We start from the raw sequence: 19,504 nt of genomic DNA, 5'->3' as shown, positions 1-19,504 counted from the left end.
CACAGCTATGCAGCGGCAGGCGTAATAAATTTATTTCACGTTCGACTCCGTTCGATGATCGACCGGCTCCTTTTTGCCCGGCAACCCCTTAAATGCGTTCGGGGAAACGACCGATCAAACGATGAAGATTTCTTCGCCGCGGTTCCGTCGCTCGCCGATGTTTTTATCTCGGCCACGATAAAGCATCATTTGCATCTCTAATTACGGGATTTGATTTTCGGGATGAGTTCGACGCTCCCGGATCGCGGATGAGCTCGTTAAGGCTCGCCCTGATGTCCAAATAAATCCTCAGATAAAACGCCAAGTCGGATCCAATGATTTTACTGAGAGCCAACTGTTAGAGTGACTTTTGGAGAATGCGAGTGGACGATAGATACAATAATTGCAAAAGCTTTAGAAATTTCAATAAAAATTTCAGTTTACATCGAATCTAACTCCCCCGATACTGTTTAGGATGTAACGTCTAAGGTCAGTCGCGATCGTTGACAAGCCGTTGCCCTAAAAGTTATGTTAGAAACTCGTACGCTGCGTTCGCTAGAATTTAAAAACGAATACAACTCTTGGTGCCAATGGCTTACTCATCCAATCAATCAAAAACAGAGAACGCCCTCGATTTAAACGCGTCAACAGCTTTGTCGGTTCCAATGATCGAGGGAGAGACCGGCGATCTGATTCCAATGAGACTCGTCGACTCCTGTATTCTTGTAACAGCGTCGTAGTTAATAAAATTCGTCACCACGTCGCATCTCAACTCATCAAATTTTGTACGTTCTGCGCTCATCGCTGAACGGTTTCTTTTTCTTTAATACTAAACGTACCACGACCTGTCAAATGATTGATTCTAAAATTTGATTTAAAATTCTGCGTTTTCTTTTTTCGTCCATTTAACTTTATATTAATCCCTATATTGTCTGATTATCAGTCTCTTAATTTTCATCTTTCCTTCTATTTCTATTTCCACTAAGAAAAACTAATTACCTAACTTGTTTACTTTTATTTTGTAATCAGTTATTGGATAGTTACTTTAGAAATATGTGTATACAAAATATCAATACGTTTAATGTTAAATAAAATATGAGTAACATCCACCGCCGAACAAATACAGACAACGGAAGCCGTCAATTGATTCGTGGAACTCTAGATTTTCTTCAAAATCATGATTCACCATAGATCATAGTTTACTTCGATTTCTATTTCGCTAAACGAATTACTTGAATTCCGTCTGATTAATAGTTGGAGGTAATAATTTGCGATCGAACACATGTTACACTTCAATCGTTACTATCAACGTGCAATCACATTGCATTCTGCTCTAATCTGTCCGATGATCGTCACGCAGAGAATTCCGTGTTTTATTCACAACCGGACGAAATTGGAAAATAAACAATTTGGATCGCCTATAGATACAATTACCAATAGATACAATTAGGAAAAGAAAACATGAAGGATTGTCTCTCGACTATGATCCGAAACTTGACAACGATTCAGTGTGAACGGCGCCTCAGGTGGCAGGCAACGCGCTGGCACGTCAACAAAGGCATATTTCGCATTCGCCGAGCGTAAGGGGTATTAACTCCAGGAATAGTGTGCGTGGGCCGGTCTCCCACGTACGCGTCATACACACGTCATACATGGCGGAGCCGAACAGGTAAGTAAGAGAAGCTTGTCCGTCTTCCAGCTCGAATTCCGCTCGGTAGCCGCTGCGATTCCGCTTTCCTCGTTTCGCGGATTTCGACACGCGATAGCTGACTACTAGAAACCGGAATCCGGATTTCAATCGAGTTTTCTCCTGTTGTTCGACTCCTTTCCACGAGTTGAAACTGGAAATCGCTGTTCCACGTGTACAAAAGACAAACATGAGTACACGCGTGCAGTAGGTTTCGTCGTTAAAACGTTCACTCCGATGGATGAAACGAGTAAAACGAAAAGATCGTGTCCACTTAGACTCAACGATTCCGCCGTTTCATTTCCGAGACAGTTTATTCTGACCCAATTCTTCAAAGACTTCATCCAACTTCTTACTTCCGTACAGCTGACTGTAGACGCTAGCTGATCGCTTTAGATCTAACGGAAATTATTATCTTCTATTCTTTTTACAATCGACTTGGAAAAAACATGAACGTTATGTTTTTAGTGTAAGTGTCAATTTTCTTCGAAAATAAGGTGTCGGTGATAAAAGAACAGTTCTTAACTTTAATATATGCGCAACGGACACCATTGATTTTTCTGAAGTCAATCTGAATACCTTCGTCGCGAGTCTCGCTCGTCGTTACCCGGCAAGGGATTAACCCTTTCGTCCCGGAATACTAAATTTCTTATTAATATGAATTTTGTGAAAAGAACTTACGGTTACTAATCAACCAAAACACATGTTCTGACACCTGATTAGCATTTAAGCTGTCAGCCATAACTAAGATCCTCGTACGATACAATTTTCCTTTATCTAGGCGTTTTTTAGCTTTCCGACAGTTGAAAATATTCGCGGTACCTATGTGTATCATTTGGGGCGGAAGGGTTAAGCCACATTCAAAATCCGAACGCGCCCGTTATGCTCGCGCATTCTTCGAGTCGCGCGATGATGTAAGATCGTCGGTTGCGATCGATTGCGCAACGAGCCGGGCTCCGGTGGCTGATGGCGTGCAGCGTTGGCGGATCGATGCTTGATTTACAGCCTGTCGGATGTCTCGCGTGCCCCGCGAGGGAGAATCGACTACGCAACGCGTAATAGGTCGTTGCCGTGGCGATGTCGTCGATGGAAACCGAGTTTGCCTACATTTCGGTGTGGGTGTCGGCGGCCTTTTTTTCCCCGCCGACCGCGCCTGATTGGCGCATGTACAGAACTACAAAGAGATACACGGTATAATAAATGGGTAATAAACCGGCAATGAAACCCGAGCTGATTGCGAGTAATAATCCAAGAATAGGTTAGTATAGTCCGCTTCTTTATTACTTCTACCGTGACAGCGTTGCGCGATGAGATACATTGTAAACGTTTGTTTACGTTTTATGAATTATTAAGTTAGTGATTTAAAGCTCCCGTGACTTTCACTGGCATCGCGGGGACGCTGCTTTTAGAAGATCCGCGTCTGAGCCGTGTCTTTTTACGAAAAATCGTTTCGGAGGCTCGATCGACGTACCGGGTAGCCTCGAAGATCACCGATGGCTTCGCGATAAAAGCCGTTGGTCACGGTTTAATGGTACAGGAATTTGCGATCCATCTAGTAGAGCTGTCGGATCGATCAGATCGAAAGGTAGCATCTAGCAAAATCAAAATCATCCGTTGTTCTTTAATTTTTCGCAAACTGCTTGCACCGTTGCACAAAAGTGCAGCATTAAACTGCGTTCTCCCGAAGGAAACAGCGATCGTAAAGTTTCCGTCCACGGTGTACATACATACAACGTAGTTCTCAAAGATTAGTAGAACGATGCTACATCAGTCAGACCCAATTACGTGTCACACATAGAGATTGCTAGTCCATCATGAAGTATGACACGTAATTGTATCTGACATACCAGGAATCGCCAAACGCGACACGCCATCTTGCCTGGCTGCTGTAATATCGTGTTCCAGCGACTTCCGATAACAAACCAATTCATACGACATTACTTTGACGAGTCTCGCTCGTGACCATAATTTCGGACCAAACAGGAATGTCACTAGTGAGATACGAGGTCATAATTTCAAGCCAAACGTAAATATCACAATTAAGATATCGACCTCTACATTTATGACTCATATTTTGTTCAACTAAATGTTGGTCAAGCAACGGATTAACACTAAATGTACCGCGACCGGTCTAATGACCAGTTTTAAAATTTCATTTAAATTTCTCCATTTTTTCGTCCTTTTCATTTTATATCAATTACTATATTGTCCAATTAAACAGTGCTCCAATTTCTCTTACCGCCTATATCTGTTCCAATAAGAAACATTTATCGTTTAATTTGTTTACCTTTATTTTATAACCAGTTATTTGACCCGTTGTTGTAGGAATAAGTACATACAAAGTGACGATACGTTTAGTGTTAAAGAAAGAAATTTTTTGTTCGTTATTTCATTTCTTTTCATTTCGTTTACTATTAATTTAACAAATGATGCAAACACGCCAAAACAAGGAAACTTCAAGATTCTTCATTGCTAACTTGAAGGAGCAAAGAAGAGGAATCCCCTAAGAAGGTGACGTCTCGAGAGGTCTCCCTCGAGTCCCTGTGCAGCTCCCGTCGCCAAAGAGCGGTCGGCCTCGATTAGAGCCACGGAATAAATTTCTTGCAGAGTGTGGGAGCGCGGTGGCCGGGGTCCTCGTCTCCAATTGACCCCACTTTGCTGCGAAACTCAGGCGACTACGCGAGGAAATTTCAAGCGGCGCGGCGCGCGGACATGCCTAGATTTTTGCAGATTGCGCTCAACGTGGCGCTTCTACATGAACCAGGTAAACGCGGCGTGTTCACTGAGTTATCGCGGTATAAACTACCAACTGTAGTGTACACGGCTCGTGTGTCAAATTTTCTCGCTCGATTCTCGTTGCCGCGCTATGTGATTGTTAATCACTGCGTCTCGGACAAGACACAATGGCCCAGATCGTGTAATTAGAAGAGAACAGTTCAGAATTGAATGTAGAAGAACGTATTAAGTCGTGTAACATGAAATGTCGGATTTCGCGGGAAAACGAAATCTTATTTGATGTTCCGAAAGACGTTTATTCAATGAAAATATGCTCTATTTGATTCGATACACTTCTGCTAACGTGTATTTAATGAATATATTCCTTTTTTGAAAAAGTTTGAATATTTAGAATTAATAAATTCTGAAGATAACGATAGAAACTACTGTTTCGGGTTTACCTGTTTACTCAGTTTATTTTGCACAGAAACATCACCGAATTGAAATTTTACTGCACTGTTCTTTCATTCATAGTCCCCAAATGTTTTTGTTTACATTTCGAGCAGTTTCTGTCGCGTTATTTCCAAGTTTGAATTCATATAAAAAAATTACGCCAATGTCAGTAATATTCATGTTTTCAAAAAATGATGCCAGAAGTAGTTATCATGCAGAATTCCGAGAAACTTTCTTGCAAAATGTTACTCTGATAATCGATAATGAAACTGTTTAAGAGGTTATATGAGAAACAAAAGAATAATAGCAACAGGAGTATAAACGTTTACAAGTAACAAAATCCAACATTTCATATTACACGACCTAATAACTATCAATTAATGTTTCACACTCTGCACACGTTACCAAACGCACAGCGACTCGCGTTGGATGAATCAGCAACGACGAAACTGATAATGAATCACGCGTATGAGTATATTAGTAAGTTACAAATGTTTTTGATTCGATCCTAATATAAAGTTATTACAACCTCGTCGATTCGAATTTGGTTATATTTGATTTAGAACGACGAAGTATATAGCAAATGGTAATACGATCAATAAAGAAATGATTTCAGAGTTTCTTCCACCTGATCCGACAACCTAGGCCACTGTGCATCGTCTATTAGAAGCTGGGACGTCTGTGACGCAGTTAATCATAGCATCATTAAAATGTAAATGTTATCGTGAAACTGGTTTAAGAATAACACACTTAACTTACTTTGTGTTGAGCGGTCGGTGTTAGCTCGTTCCGCGCGTATAGAGTAATTGTCGGCTACGCGCGGCGGGTAATTGGCCGATCATCGTTCACGTATGCAAAGTTATAATTCCGCTTAGTTTGCATACGGCCATGATTCACTCGAACTTCGCAAAGTTTATATCACGGTGTACGATTTAGATGAGAAAAAAATGGTGTACGCGTGGCTATGTTGGCGATGATAATTGCTAATCTCGGTTCGAACAGTTCAACGCCCATTTTGAATAATTGGACATTCTGGTTCGACTTTCGTTCCGCAACACACTGCAAGAAATCGCGGTAGTACTTTCCTAATTGTTTTCGATAAATGTATATAATCTCTAATTATTAGTTTTTCGTCGGATCATTTCTTACGCATCCTCCTTCGAAGTTTCTCGTCTCCTCTTCCCCGTTAGTTAGTGTGCATTCATAAATTGCATGGCTGTTTAGAAACTGGCGTAGAAGCAACTTTTTGCGATGTAATTATATTGAGTCCTCCTGAGTTATAGCTGAGCTGTCTGTGATAAAACGGATACTTTGAAGTCGTTACAGGAAATTAATACCAACTTTAGTAATACCTATGTAGATGAAGTCCTTAAGCATTACCAGACTATCGTGCTCTGAATCTAAATCCTCTGAACAAAAAAGGATCGAAGTTTCAAGAGTTCTCATGTATTCACAGGAAATTAATGTCAACCGAACTGTAAATACTAAATTAAATTTGATCTAACAATCTTCTAAAAGTATTTGAAATCGTCGAATTTATCAATCAGCAAACCATGATCGATGAACGTTCGAAGAATTCTCAAGCCGTCGATGATGATCGATATAGAACTAAGCAATGATCGTTATCATTTATTAACACTAACTGTACCTGTACTTCTCCTACCGTAACCAGTCAAATCAATGGCTACAGAATAGAGGTAAACAAGTTAACTTTTTACTGGAAACAGAAGCAAAAGGTAATACAAAAATTGAGAAATTAATTAATCGAACAATTGATGTAAAGTTACATGAACGAAAGAAAAAACAACATTTTAAATCCGGTCATTCGACCTTTTCCCATTACGCTTAGTGTTAATCTTTTAATTATTAATCTTACAAATGAATGGATTTATTATTAATTCGTACGGTATCGTTCGTGCAATTGATATCGTAGCCGGCGAAATTCGGTTCCCAGTGGCGAAGGTGAGCACCACGACCGCATGATTTACGGACGGCAGTGGTTTCGGCCTCGTGGCCGTCACACGGACGCGCATTATTCTGCGCCGGCGTATGAATCAAGATCGGTATCGTCACCGGCTCTTATAAGATAACAAGCGCGACTCTTGTTACGAACAAACACAGCCTGTCGAGCGGCGTAGTGGGTGGTGGGTTTCGTGTGGACGAGTCTTTAAGCGTTAATTGAGACAAGAGACCGCGCGTTGGTGGTCTAAATTCTTCGCTATTCCGGGAAGGCTATTTCCAGATGTATCTACGACAATTCGCCAACTCCACGGAAATGAGGGGTGGAAGATGACGTTCTCGGATATAGAAATTTCCCTCTTTTACGGCTTGTGCATACTTCTCCCGGTCGTTACTGCGGAACCGTCACTCTTGCGGCTCTCGTCCAAGATCTTAAACGCTCTTCCGCCTTTGTTAGCTTCGAAAAATCTAATCTTTCCTCTCGCATTCCCTTACAACTCTTCATTTTATAAATCTAATGGGAAAGGAAAAAACGGGAAATCTAATCGTTAGAAATTATACTTGATCATCTATAGAAACGCCATCGATTTATTTTCGTTGTATTTATCTTTATCTCTTACTTCGTTTATAAGATTTATGCTCGTTACGTTTAATCGTAGACGGTAATCAAGAATTCTTCAATGTTTGGTCCTAATTTGATTTCTTTTTCCGAACGGACTCAGTTCCAGATTTTCCCAATATCATCAATGTACTACAATATCAGCAATATCCAGTGGTACCGGTGTACGCAATTTGCGTCGGATACGCCGGAATAATTTAAGCCGACAAGCAAATTGATGTAACTATTGCGATAACATGCCATAAAGAAACTATGCAACATATGCTATAAATATAATACAATTCGCATAAATTCAGGCTTGTGATATCTACAGCGACAGCTGTAAATTACTCGGTCTTTTTTAGAATACCTTTCCTAACGCGTTTTACTTCGCAGCCGGCGATTTTTCCAGAAATCGCATTAACTGTCGTCGTCGTCGAGTCGTCGTTGTCGTCGTCTCGTCGCGAGCATAAAAATTCTTATGCTGTCGTCGATCAATTCCCCCTTCCCGCGCGCTCGCTTTTTCACCCGGTCGTTTTTCCTTTGTGAAAGATCGATGTGTCGCCCGTCGATTGGCGAACACGTGTTTTAGTGGGTTCGCAATGGCGGCGCGCTGACGAAGAAAAAACCGTTGCTTTATGATGTTGTCGCCGGTAAACTAGTTTCCAAGGTGGCGTGGCATTCGGAGCATATTTAATTTCCATGATACCGACAACAACGCTGGCCATCGAGAACAATCGCCGTTTTCACCGATGCATGAGAGTGTGCGTTACATAACCCCGCGTTCCCCGATTTCAGCGCACACGCGCTGCTGCACGAGAGCGTTTAGACCCTTAACGGTTCGGAAAGTGGAAACCATTCGAGAACTTTTAGTTTCTGCCATTATTGATTACGATAATATAGTAAACTACCATGAGAATTTCCGGCGTTCTATTTTATCGTTTATCATTTCGTAGCAAAGATAAATATTAGGTATCAGAAAAAATTCATGCGATTTTCTTGTTAGCAATGAATTGAGGTAAATTATTATTTCACTAGTTTAATGAATCAAATTGATATTAGCAGCAAGATAGATTTACGCCGTTGATGCCAAATAAAATAAAATAATTTTACGGCGTTCTGTATGTTTAAATTTTGATTTAAGAACCCGAACGAACTTTTTCCGGTACTTAATAGAAACAATTATCATTTATTTAGTATTACAATTCCTATGTCACAGTATTATCTAGTTACGTAGACTATAAAACACATTTTTTCGACATCAATCATTGTAATTTTTTCCAAGCAATTAGAAGCATCGGTCATCAGTAACTACAGCAACCAGTTAACGACCCCTTTAAAAAGCATTTTCCGTCTTGTAACAATCATATTCCTTTTCCAGCATATTAGAGACTCACAAGATACAAAGAACCCTAGGAAACAGGGAGTTCTATGGATTGATGATAAAACGTTCGCGTTCGAAGAACGAGCGCATCAGAAGAAACCGCGATGGTATAGGTGCGGAGACAAAAACCTCGGCACGCGTGCAATAAATTCTGACAATCGATGATCATACCGAAGAAGTCAATTACAAGCGGAAAGAAGCGTGCGCGTGGTTCTCTAGCATCGGATGGGTACCCACACCGTGCAGGGACTGCATTCCAGAAGATAGCACGGGACCGTACGCAAAAGGGAAACGGAGACACAGGTCCGAGGCAACTCATTCCTCACGGGAATCGGTGTAATTACGATTTTTCCGCGTCGGATCGGCCGCGAAACGACCGCGGTTATAATTTCTCCGACGACCGCAGCGCGTGTGGGATAAGTAATGCTTATCGATCCGACCGGCCGATGTTTCCCGGCGACTATCCGACTCTTACGCTGTGCGCCCACCGCGGCGTGGGAGGCTCGGGATTTAATGGCCGTCAGATAATAACAAACGGATATGCACCCGATCGACCACTGAATCAGCCGTGGCTGCTTAGTATTTCACGGTTTACGGGTTATGAACACAAGGATTATTGTTACTATTATCGCCGGACCACCTGCGTGGCCAGCGGATCCGCTCTCGCGGCCGCGGCCGCAATACGGAAGAGATTTTATTCCCGTTTCCATGGAAACCCGTGACACGTTTATCACTCCCTGGAAAATATCCGAACTAATGAAACTGTGGGTATAAGTCTCGCATTGTCCTCTGTATAAAAAATTCGAGATCGAGCTTCGATACCGTCTGCGCGTTAAGCTTCCCTTTTTCTATGTCGGCAAATCCGTATTATAGTGTACATAGACCGGAAATAACACAGGAATGTATAAACTAAATGAATATAAATGTTTATTAATATTGAAATAGGTAATGGTTAAATGTAACACACAATTATATCTGTAACGGCTAAGTACAACACAATTCCTTGCCTCCACGAGCAACAGTCAACTTTACAACTAATTGTTACGAAGGCCAACGCACGAATTTCTTTCCGACATTTGTACTAAAAAATCATTCCCTTCCCAAGAAGCATTCTTCTCGTTCACAATCTGGACAAACTCTCGAATACAACCCTTCAGAGCTCAACTGGCAACTTTGGGCCTGCGACGTTGTGCAGGCCACTTTCCCTCTACCGTTACTGTTTTCCACTTTTATTGCCCTTTGCTCACACTCATCTTCGCAATTCACGCTTTTTAAAAATATCCTAAACTACGCTGGATTCATAGACACTATAGTATTCTTAACGATCTTTGCTGGAATTTGGTATAAAAAATACGACTGCGGGAAGAAACGTGTGATGCAACGTATGGCGAAATAAGATGAGAGATGTACTTTCGTTTAAGAAACATAGTAGTCGACTCTGCTTGAAACACGCAAACTGAATTTTGAATCAATTGAAATTCCAACAGAACTCTTACAGTTCCTATAGAAAAATTGGTCAAAATCAGTTCGTCTGCTCGGTAGTTCTAGCGTTAATAGTCGTCCGAGACAGGTCCCTTCGTACACGTCCGCGACGATAACGTACGGCCGAACTTCTCGTCGTGGAGACCGTGCTTAACGTCCTCCGGTCCAATATCGTTTAGATTAGCTCGAAATTGTCGGGACGAGGCGCTCGGCCGATTCGACCGGCCGTACGCCCACACGTGAAACGTCGTCGCATCTTAAGTGGTCCCAATGAAAAAAAGCGCACTCCCGAGACCCCGGTCGACCGGCCGGCCGGTCGGTCGGTCAACCAGCCAGCCCCCAGAACAGGCCGGTTGCATTATAATTACTACAAATTGAATCGTTTAGCCGCTTTTAAGGTCGTGAGATAGTGTCCGGGAATGCGACGCTCGAATAAATCAATTCACGGGTTCCTCGTATAACTAACCGTTCGTTTGTACACACGCGCGCGCGTGATGGAACTGTTGCTCGCTCGGAGTTACAAGACTGGTCTTCGATCGTCGCCGCTTCATTTCGCAGCCTCGCCGACCAATTTCGACCAGAAACGTTCGCGGTGTTCTCGTTCTGACATCAGATTCAGAGCCTGTGCACGCGAGCAACGCGATTGTTTTGGAGTAACAGAGAAACAAAGTTATTTTGTCTAAAAGAAAAGAATAAGAGATCTTTACGCCTTTCTTTTTTCAAGATCGCACAATGTCGTCGTTGCGGTGTCGTAGCAGGATCACATCGCTCGTGTGCATAGGTTACGAGATTCACGCGGTTTAGGGCATTTTACGCTTCGAGTACACGGAAATGGAAGCCGCGCGACTTTAAGGGGAAACCCTGCAATAAAAAGATCATTTACATTCATTAAATCAAATATGAGTATTCAATTTAAACAGAGTGCACATTGAAAAATCAAGCGTTCAATCCGATTCGTTGTATCACTTACATTTTTCAGCAGTTTTCTAAACTCCGCATGCACCCGACTTACCGCGGGCAAGAAGCCAACCAACAAGCGTGGCATGGCACTCGAGCGTCTACGCAATAAAGAATCGACTGTCGTTAAACTGTAGAATCGTTTCCCGCGCGTCCACGGTGGGGTATAACCGTTCGCGAAGCTAGTAGTGCGGCGGTTCGGTCGCGATCAAGCGACCGTTCGTGCATGAAAACGAAAACGCGGCTCTCGTCCGGCACATCATTCTATCGGGATAAAACGAAATGAACGAACGAACGAAAAAAACGATGAAGGCGAGGAGGAGGCAAAGAAAGCAAAAGAGGTAAGGGGGGGAGGAAAATAAAAGGTTACGGGGCAGGTAAAGAAAAGGAATGGCGGGGAGAGTTACGTTAACAACGCTCGCCGCGTTCCGCAGGGATGCGCTTATCGCGGCGCACGCGTCACGATCGAAATTTTATTACGGATAGGAATAGGACGGGGCTACCCTCGGAACGAGCGTCTCTCTCATTCGTTACGCAGTTTATTTCGACGATTGTTTTTTTCATCGTCCATAATGTCCCGGCCGCTTTCTAGTTTACGGCCGACGAAAGGCAGCGCGTCGTTAGACGTACCTTTAATCGTGGCGCGTCTATGCCCGGTTACCCAGCCGAGGAGGTTCCGTCGTGTCCGAGGGGCGCTCCTCGACGTCCGGGGAATATTTCGCGGGGATCGGCCAGGGTCATTGCCTATAAACGTCGCCGGGCCGGGGATCGGTAATTTACGGCCGTTCCGCCTGGAAAACGAGCGGCCGACGATTATCGCTCTAATTGTAATTAACGTCTCACGGCACCGGCGGACAGCCCGGCCGATCGTTTTATCGTGCACGCGCATATTAATGAGTTTTCGCGAATCACTTGTCGCGGACGGACGATACGGTTTTCGAGGACCCGATACATCTGTTTACCGACCGTGCGATCGCCGGAATCCCATCAACGACCGGTGGACGTTTATTATCGGCAAGTGGCCGCCGCGACGCGTGGGCGAGTTCGAAGACTAAACGCGGTCTATTGGGTATTCGTGTGGCGAGATTCGTTCGATGCAAAGAGATTCGGATTTGAAATCGTTGAATTCTTCTATGGGGGTCTGAAAATGTTTCTTTTTTGGTCATTATTGCACTGCTGTTGTATGATTTCTTTTGTGGCACTTGCTAGGATAATTTTGTTGTTAATAATTCAGCAGAAAACGAAAGGAGATTCTCAATTTATCTACATTCACTTTTAATTTGGAATGTAGGAAGTAATAATAGAAATATAGTGTTCAATTTAAACCCAAAATAGTAGAATGACATGTAATTTTTATAACTTCCTCTGTCCCGCAATAAATCTATTATTAATTGCTATGGTATGAATTAAAGGTGGATATAGATGAATTGGGAGTCTACCTTCGTATTTTGGTAAATTCTTAATAACGAAGTGACCCCAGTGAGCGCCACGAAAAGAATCATAACAATGTTATAATAATTACAAAAATAACATTTTAAAACCCCAATATATATAATTAAGAATGATATTTTGCTTTAAGCGATGCCACTCTCGACTATAGATTTTAAGGTATTCACGCAAATAGGGTGAATCAATCTTTTCTGTACAATTGTTACATTTCTTTCTGTATTCACGTAAAGCGAGGTTTAGATCGAAGATGGTTCAATGAATAATTAATGCAACACGTATGTACTTACACAGTATGCCAGTAACGCAGCGTATGGTTCTTTTTCATTATAAAATATTCACTTACATAGTAGGGACACCAGAGTACTTAAAAAAAGATAGAATCAAGGACAGTTAAAAATTACTATTATAGTAAGTGTGAGGTATGGAAACTTTGACAATGAAAATGAATACTGATTGAGAGAAGAAAAAAAATTGTACAATGCGCAATACTAGAACACACATGGGAATACTAGAACACTTAGTGTAATAAAACAGCCAAAGATGATATTAGAATGAATTTTAAATGATACAAGGAACAAATGTGCAATAGAATGACTGAGAATGATAGATAAGAAAAGTAAGAAAAATAAAATGTGTGCGGAATTGAACGAATATAATGAGAATGGAATGAATGATAGACAGATGAAATAAAATTATACATATAATATTAATATATAAACCATTAATATTTAAATTATTTCCGCTGTTATTGAAAGTAAGAAAAATGACTAAATGGACTATTCTTCGCAAGATTCCTTTTCATCACTGTTAGATGCACGCTTTAAAACCATATGCATCCTATTTAGCAATTTTTCCTTACTTTCGATAATAACACAAATAATTTTCGATGCTCGAATTAAAGTTAACACTCTGTATAACATTCATTTACAGGAATATTTAACTGTTATCAACGTGAAAAAAAACTGGACGCGGAAAGAGACGACGATTAATTTCAGTGGCAATTTGTTCGTGCAACGTTTACAGACAGGCTCGAACGAGCGCTCACCACTGCAACACGATTAGTATCTGTTCTAAATACCGTGCACGGTGAACTACCGTGCAAAATCAATTTGACTATACGCGACGTTCCGCCGCACGCGTTTCACATACTGTTGCTCCAATTAACATTCCGTTTAATTGCTAATCGCAGCGTTTACCGACGTGTTCGCGCGCCCCGGCATTGTCACAAGGTGTGCGCCCCCGTGACTGAAATGCGTTCCGACGTAATCCGTTTTGTAACTGTCGCCTATTAACGTTCGACTCGTGTTGAGAAAACGCATTGTCACCTTTTATTAAAAATTCAATTTCAAATCCCACTTTAGATTGGTATACACCTGACTCTCGATTTACGCGAAACTCGGCTCCACATGGATTCGTTTCACGCGAATGGCAATCGTGTAAATAGAATATGTCAGTACAAGAGGAAACAAAATATCGGAAAGAAAAGCTGGTATGTGTTTTAGATATACACATTTATTTCACATAGAAACAAAATAATAATAATGACATTTCAGAAAACAGAAGTATATTTTATTCCGTGTTACTAAATTTGGATCGCGTAAATTAAGATTGCGCGTAAAAACCACCGCATAAATAGTGTTCTAATTTACCGCGTAAGAAAGTGTATTTTCATTATACACCTTTATCTTTACTATTCTACTTTTTCGGGCACTCACACTTAATATCGTTAATAAAATCGTTTTTTGTAAGATACAGCAACAGCTCGTCGTACGCTACAAAATAATATAAATAAATTTGACGGACCGCAAAAGCGCATCGCGTGCGCGTGATACGAAATCTCGACCTTGACACGCGATACTAAATTTAATTATTAAATTTAATTCGTTAATTGAATTAATTCCGAGGCGCGCGTGAAAACTTTCCATTATTTCTCCCTCGAGGCGAATGCAGCGTGTATACATATTCATGAAAACGCGATCGACAATCATTCGCGCCTTTATCCTTCACGACGCGTCGGAGCCTTGAGCGTAAATTCCAGTTTACAGACGAGCACGAAATAATATTATTCATTGTTGTACGCATACGCACGCAGCGAAGTGCTCGAACTGCGAACATTTACAATGAAGGTTTAAAACCGAATGTCTGTAGTGATACATTGAATCTTGCACACATGCCTATGTAACTATTGTTTTTACGCGTATTTACTTTCATAAACATAGGAAATGCAGCGAGAAAATATACACAATGTTAAAAAGAAAATGTAGTACACCCATTCCTCGATTTACACGAAGGATCGGTTCCTTGGAATACATGCAATACATTTGTTTCAACGTTAAATAGAAGTAAAGTACCATGAAAAACAATGATATCAGTTCATTCATAAAGTGACAAATATATAAAACTATAAGTACATAATTCATTTTATAGAAACGAGAAATATAGGATCTATAAATAAAGAAGTCAAAAGTTCAAACAAGAAACCAAGCCTATACAATTTTAAGTAAATTATAAAAATGCTACGAAAACTATCATTACCACTGACCAAGTAAATATGACGTTTTAAACAATTCCGGTTAGAAAAAGCACAACGGTATATACCTTTCTACTGCTAAAGGTTTATAGAACCTTACTGCGCTAATTCAGAAGAATTCCCTTTTGTAGATTTAATGCCAATGTTACCAGTCTATCGAAATAAAAAATTTACTATAGAAATATGTGCGTAGCAAAAATGTTTATTTGTAACATTTGTTAAAAATCTGTTATAATTTCAACAACGCCACAGAAATACCTTCGGCGAGGTTCTTCGAGCAACTTCCTACTTTGCCTTCGCTTTCCCGTCGTCTTATGTCGAAAACAAAAGAATCTTTTACAAATCGAGTAATGTCCACGGGCCTCACATAAATATATTCTTTTCTATTAGGTACCAATGATATTCACGATGTAATGTTTCTTTGGAAAAAAAAGTCGGCTCTCAACTTCCGTATTCGAAATCGATTAGACCAGTCGATTCATCCACGAGCACGCGAGCAGTGCGGATGTCGGGAGGAGGATTCCCCAACGAATCAATTTTCTCCATCGTAGGGAGACAATCGCAAATCACGGGACGTCTCTATAAAACGCCCCCCACGGTAATTGGACCCAACTAAGACGTCTCGGGAATCGAAGAAACCCGAGGCGAGATCGCGTCGACGCGACGCAGAGAAAACGCGGGGCGCCGAGGAGGGAGGATCCCGGGCAAAGTGAAACGTTGCGCTGCACCCACGCGACCACCGGTCTAGATGAACTGTTTGTTGTTGCGTTTCAGTGAATTATGGCCGGGCCGTGGCCCCGTGCTACGAAGCCGCCGTATATTAGCGGCTGAAAGCCAGCAAATGAGATCCGGGAAAGATTACAATTACCATCGCAAACAATATTCCGCCCGTAGCACGGAGCCGAGAAAACGGTTATTTACAGCCCATTATACCGCGCGGGACAAACCCAGGGGAGGAAGTCGCGTGAACGCGTGCACCGTGCATCGCGAGCGACAATCTTACCCTTTTTCAGGTGAACTCGTCGAAACAAGGCTTCCTTGCGACGTATAATCTAGGAAATGGTATTTTCGGCATTTGATTTTAGGACTTGTTCTTGTGCTGGATATGTTAGAATTGGGAGATGACGTTAGGAGATGAAAAGATGTTTTTCTAGTATACAGTTTTATAGTTTCACTAAATTTATAGAACAGTAACATTAGGAAATTAGAAATTAGTAAATAAGACTAATAGAAAATTGGGTGAGAGGAAATGAAAATTGATTAATCTAGCAGTACCCCTTTCGGAACGTTAATCGCGACAGGTTTTTAGCTCAAGTTAACGACTAATGTTTGGGATATGGAATATTAAAGGTGCCGGAATTCAGCTAGATATCGGTACATACTTTTCGCTACACGATATGTGATAGAAACGTCTAGTTTTAATATCATATATGCAATACATTTGTCATACTTTCTAAAAATCTAGTTCAAGCTTCGACACCAGAAAGTTTCTTTCTTCTACAGATTTAACTGGAATTAGTGGGAAAGTGAGTGAAGATTTCGACGTACCCTGATTTTCAGTGATAAGAAAACCATTGAACGTTTTCTTCGAAACGAAAGGTTAGAGTTGATTTGTCAAGAAGGGCAAGAGAAACGTCACTGAGATTCATTGAAAATGTATAGAAATTTCATTAGCTAGGCAAGGATTCGTGTCGAATCGTCTGAAGGAGTATTTCCCCGTCGCGATCGCGAGTCGTGTCGCGACGAAACAGTAACTCACGCAATTACCATCAGAAAGTAATGATTTACGTCCCCGTTTTTCCCGTTTTGTCGTCGCGCCGCGTTCCCAACCACCGACGTATTATCGTTATAAATTTCACTGAAGATGTCTAAGTTTTAAATCATCGGGATACGTGGCGAATAAATGATTCCTCGCGCGCGGATTCATAAATAAATCATTCCTGCGCAACGTCGTCGGGAGGCGACATTGTACGCCGGCCGACCGTATTTCTTTTTTCGCGAACTTTAGTGCTCGCACCTTTGCTGCCGGGAACCCCGTCGCCCATTGTAAAAAAGAAAGGATCGCGTGTGTGGGATGTGTTCAACAACGCCGCGGTCGAGAAACATGAGCTTTGGCTTGTATTACATCGCATCTGAATCATCCAAGACGATTCTCCTCTGCAAAATCTTTGTACATAATATTCTATATAATATTTATTGTTGCGGGCTACCCTTAGTTACCCTTTAACACGTTGACTGCCAAACAAATACTCATCGATACTCCCGTATAGGCGAAGCAGTTCACTTAACGCAGCGGAAACTATAAACAAGAATCTTCGTAGCGATTGTTTTGCTGCTCTTATATCTCATGCATCATGGTAAATTCGGTTCTCTTGATACGTCATCAAAACAATAAATTTGTCAGTTTATATAAAACATAATGCCACCCAAATTCAGGTGACGAGGTAACGACATACGACATTTAGCGTGTGGTATACTCTATTGTAGCTTTTATTATATCAACATATCACACATATATATGTAAAATGCCATTTACTATGCTTTAAATGTTCAAAAATGATATGAATAACATTCAATTGTTTCACACGAAACAATTGCAAGAAAAGCACGGGCCGCAGTAAGGGTATTTTAAATGTGCCCGTGCTCACGAACGTGTTAAGTGTTAATCGAAGCAGTAGTTTAATCGGAAAAGTCGCAATTATAAATTCGAAATTCAAAGTTCCTACCGTTATTGGTTTTTAACTCAAGCATAATCTAAAAGGTGATCAAAAAACGACTTCCTCAAAGGAGAATACCCCTACAAAGGGGTGGACATTCCCTCGACGCGGGAAATCCTCTCTCCCGTGAATGGACGGGACTTTCTTTCCACGGATCGTCGTGTATCGCCGGAAATTCCAGGGCTTATCGATTTGGATCTCGACTCGGCGTTTCGTGGCCGGCTGTGGAAGAAAGACGCTGGGGTAGAGCTCGTCGCGTCCAGCGGGAGGAAAAGTCAACGTCCGGCATTAGGCGCATTCAAAGCATTCCCTAATGTTTCACCGGAGGATTTATAACATATTTAGCGAGCGGTGCCGCGATACATCGCGAGATAACGCCGGCGTCCGTGAGGCGCGCGGCCGGCACACATACGCCCGTTGTTCGGAGATTTATGCGCGGCGCATGGAACGCGCCGTTGTCGCCATTGTGCGAGCATTAGGTAACCCGGCCGGTACTTCATCATCGCCGATATAATAAGGGGGAGAAAAAAGAACGGCGGGACGCGCCGGTGGTTACTTCTCACCGCTACGCGTCTCTTACCGGGGATCCCGTGAGTAAAGCTCCCACGGCACCCCCCGTAAGGTCTCACAGTGGTTCTAGGTGAGGCCCATAGTCGTTTAAGCGTTTCAGTGTCAAGCGGCCAATTGCATTTCTCCGTTACACTGCCTAAAAGTGCCAGCCTATCGGTTAGTAGAATCAAAACAAGTTTATTTATTCGTCCTCCTTCTAATTATTTATTTTTACCTTGTTTATTACCTGCTTGGAAATAGAAAAATGGAACGATCGCACTATTTAGAATTGGTTTATGTGAAAATTCAGCTTCACAGCTGAAACAGAAGAAGCGCGCTCGCACTGCTTAGCACTTTTCAATTGGGCTTTTGCAAAGACCTTAGACGCCGAAAGGGTTAAGTGATCGTTCTCTCACTGCTTCAAATATTAGCAGAAGTTTCCATATTTTTACGAAAAATATCAGTTTTCAAGTGGAGATCATGGTTACAAAAATAATTCAAATGTCGGTTAATGGTGAGTGAAAGTTAATCGAATCTCCGCGCAGCAGTAATTACAGATTAAACTTCATTGGTACTAAGAAGACTAGAAATAACTCGGGAAGATTTCATAGTCAAAATCAACCGAACAGTAAAAAACGGATTCTCAAACGACTAGATCGAAATCTTGAATTGCCCGATAAGATTTTCGAGAATTCAAACTTCTTCAAGGATTGTCCTTCGTTTCTCTTTGTTCGTTTCTCATTTGGTCACTCCCTAGTACGGAAATCGCGGCTCAACCCATGCGTGAGCGCCCCGCGTCCTAGAAACGGGATCAAAAGTACGAGTCCTTGCGGAGTGTAGCGTAAGAAACGCGAAGGGCACGTGTGGCGCGCTTCGCGCAACGGCTGGAACCGTTCGGCCGGATCGAAGAACGAAAGAGAGATAGAGGCTGCGTGTAGCCGGTAGTGGCCGGTGGTCGACACAATAGCCGTTGGACCGGCGATACAAGGCGACGGGCCGGTCGGCCGGGGCCCGTTACGAACGGGCCCCGCGCCGCGTCACGAAA

At 42.0% G+C, this 19,504-nt stretch overlaps 1 protein-coding gene and 1 long non-coding RNA gene across 7 annotated transcripts in view; both read left to right on the top strand.

Annotated features, from left to right (window-relative positions):
* Nucleotides 1–9,400, top strand: part of klu (zinc finger protein klumpfuss) — a 346,064-nt gene extending 336,664 nt beyond the window's left edge. For all 4 annotated transcript variants that reach the window (XR_012998901.1, XR_012998903.1, XR_012998902.1 and 1 more), the window contains one exon: nt 8,773–9,400. The gene's annotated coding sequence lies outside the window, so the exon portion shown is untranslated. The remainder of the gene's footprint in view (nt 1–8,772) is intronic.
* A 4-nt stretch (nt 9,401–9,404) lies between these two features.
* Nucleotides 9,405–15,292, top strand: LOC143174699 (uncharacterized). Of its 3 annotated transcripts, XR_012998911.1 has the most exons (4): nt 9,405–11,555; nt 13,594–14,152; nt 14,883–15,005; nt 15,091–15,292. It is a non-coding gene; the product is annotated as an uncharacterized LOC143174699 (long non-coding RNA). The 3 variants fall into 3 exon arrangements; XR_012998910.1 differs by having other exon boundaries at nt 14,883–15,292; XR_012998909.1 differs by having other exon boundaries at nt 13,594–15,005.
* Nucleotides 15,293–19,504: the final 4,212 nt, after the last annotated feature.

This window comes from Nomia melanderi, chromosome 7 (genome assembly GCF_051020985.1).
Source record: "Nomia melanderi isolate GNS246 chromosome 7, iyNomMela1, whole genome shotgun sequence".
Lineage (NCBI taxonomy): Eukaryota > Metazoa > Arthropoda > Insecta > Hymenoptera > Halictidae > Nomia > Nomia melanderi.
Note: the sequence above shows the minus strand (reverse complement) of the source record. Positions and strands in the feature narration are given on the sequence as shown.